The sequence below is a fragment of the Myotis davidii genome, unplaced genomic scaffold (genome assembly GCF_000327345.1).
Source record: "Myotis davidii unplaced genomic scaffold, ASM32734v1 scaffold1004, whole genome shotgun sequence".
Taxonomy (NCBI): Eukaryota; Metazoa; Chordata; class Mammalia; order Chiroptera; family Vespertilionidae; genus Myotis; species Myotis davidii.
Window position 1 is genome coordinate 148,076 of NW_006295184.1, and position 2,397 is coordinate 150,472.

Consider the following 2,397-nt stretch of genomic DNA (forward strand, 5'->3'; position numbering starts at 1 on the left):
TGCGAGCCGTGGCAGGTGCAGCAGTGCTGGGATGAACAGGAGAGGCAGGCAGGAGCGGCAGTCCAACATCCCCCATCACCTCACAGTTTTGTTTTGTGATTTTTTTTTTAACAATATCGTTATTGATTTCAGAGAGGAAGGGAGAGAGAAAGAGAGATAGAGACATCAATGATGAGAAAGAATCACTGATTGGCTGCCTCCTGCACGTCCCCTACTGAGGAGCAAGCCCGCAACCTGGGCATGTGCCCTGGACTGTAATCAAACCTGGGACCCTTCAGTCCGAAGGCCGACACTCTATCCACTGAGCTAAACTGGCTAGGGCTGTTCTGTTACTGTTTTAAAAATTCTCTCCTCACAGTTTTTAAAAAGACAAACCTGTTAACCTAAAATCTTCAGAAGGCAGGGTCAGGGGTCTTTGAAGACCCTTTGTATAAGCTTAACACATAAAAAAAGCATCGACATTTTTAGGATGTGGCCTGAAAGAAACCTGTAATTTTCAGTTATTACTGCCTTCAAAGTAAAATAACATATTTTTGGTCTTTTTTTTTTAAATTAATATGCTGTATCTCTTTTTAAGCCAAAACATACTTTTCACCTCAGGACAGTTCTCATTTTTACATTCTTAGTTTCCTTTGTCCAGAACAGGACCCTTTTTGAGCCAGTATTTGAGTAGAGTTCATAATCTAAAGTCATTTTTTCTCCACAGGATGTATTAAGCTGCAAAATGGCAAATGACTAAGTCAGTTAGAAAGCATTTTTGGCATAATAAATAACTGTCAATAGACTTCTATACAGAAGCCTAAAAGCTGCTGCAGTAGCGGTCAGAACTAACATGATTCTTCCATATGCTCAGGCTTCGTTTATTAACCATTTGACTGCTAAGGAGCGCTATCGCGCTCTTCTTATGTTACTCCAAAAATGCGAAGAGCGCGATAGCGCTCCTGTTTTTTTTTTTTTTTAATGCCAAGACTGCGGAGAGGGTAATAATGCTGCTCCAAAACACTAGAATTTGTTTAAAAAGTGTTTTACATTTTTTCCCATACACGCGCAATTAGTGCCGCAGTTTTGGCATATGTCCGAAAAAATACGTCAGCAGCCAAACAGTTAAATACTCTCATAAATCCAGATAAGAAATCTTACAGGGTCCTTCCAAAGCTGTATAATTTCCCAAATGAGTTTCCTCTGGTTGCAGAGCCTGTTCATTCCTTCAATCCTTTTTCAGTCATTTAGCTTTTGCAATATTTTCTTGGTGTTTTTGTTTTTTCTTTTGCTCCTTTTCCCTGGCCTCAATCATCTTGACCAGTTTCCAGGACAGTACAGCACTTGCTAGAAACAATGGCATAAGGGCCAAAATAACGGTTGTAAGGAAGCCATATGGATCCTTTGCAGCCCATTCCACAACATACTCAGCCTAAGCTTTTATGTCAAACATCTTTGTAATGATGTTAGGAAAAGGGGACTTATACTAGAGTTGTGATCTCTAACTTTGTCCTGGATTAGTGAGCCAATTACAATTTGAGAAGGATGACCCCTGGTTGTTGTCTTCTTCTTTAGCTCTACTACACACTTCTGAGAGAAGGTTTAAATTCTATATGCGCCAGGCCGGAAGCAGGAAGGTGGAAGCCCCGCTGCCTTTTTATATGAGGGTTTTTTTTTCATACTTTAATTACAATATTTGAAATAGGTGTTGTCATTATTTTAAAGCAACAGTTTTTTCCTCTCAATATCAGAGACTTAAATTTTCATACACACCCCAAAAATGTTTATTTGAAGTAACTATGCATCTGGATTCCGGGTGGCCTAATAAGCTCAGTGGTTAGACAGGTGCTTTTATAGCCAAGGTCAAAGGTTCTTTACCCTGATTAGCCTTTGAGGGGGGCCAGAGGCTCTCCTGACCAGCATAGGGTAAGCGGGGAGGAGCAGGAAAACCATTAGAGGAAAAGGAATGGGATTGGAAACTCCCTCCCAATCACCCTTAAGAGAGTTCAAATGCTGTGAGGCGTGGCGGGGCGGTGGGTGGGCGGGGCATGCACTGGTGGGTGGAGTGGCGGACTACCTCGTGATTTCGCCCACTGGGGCTCTAGTATAGTTAATAATATTGTAATAACTATGTATGGTTCCAGATGGATACTAGTCTTATTGGGGGGATAACTTCATAAGTTATATAAATGTCTAACCATTATGCTGTACACCTGAAACTAATCTGTATATATAAAAGCCTAAGCAACCGAACGACCGGTTGACCGGTCGCTATGAAGTGCCCTGACCACCAAGGGGCACACGCTCAACACAGGAGCTTCTCCCTGGTGGTCAGTGTGCTCCCACAAGGGGAGCATCACTCAGCCAGAAGCCGGGCTCATGGCTGGAGAGTGCAGCAGCAGTGGTGGGGGCCTCTGC

The 2,397-nt window shown here is 42.6% G+C and overlaps 1 protein-coding gene and 1 pseudogene across 3 annotated transcripts in view; one reads left to right on the forward strand and one right to left on the reverse strand.

Annotated features, from left to right (window-relative positions):
- The window catches only part of ZFP82 (ZFP82 zinc finger protein), a 53,869-nt gene that overhangs the window by 10,130 nt on the left and 41,342 nt on the right, over nucleotides 1–2,397 (forward strand). The gene's annotated exons all lie outside the window — the stretch shown is intronic.
- LOC102775165 lies at nucleotides 1,119–1,627 on the reverse strand (annotated as a pseudogene).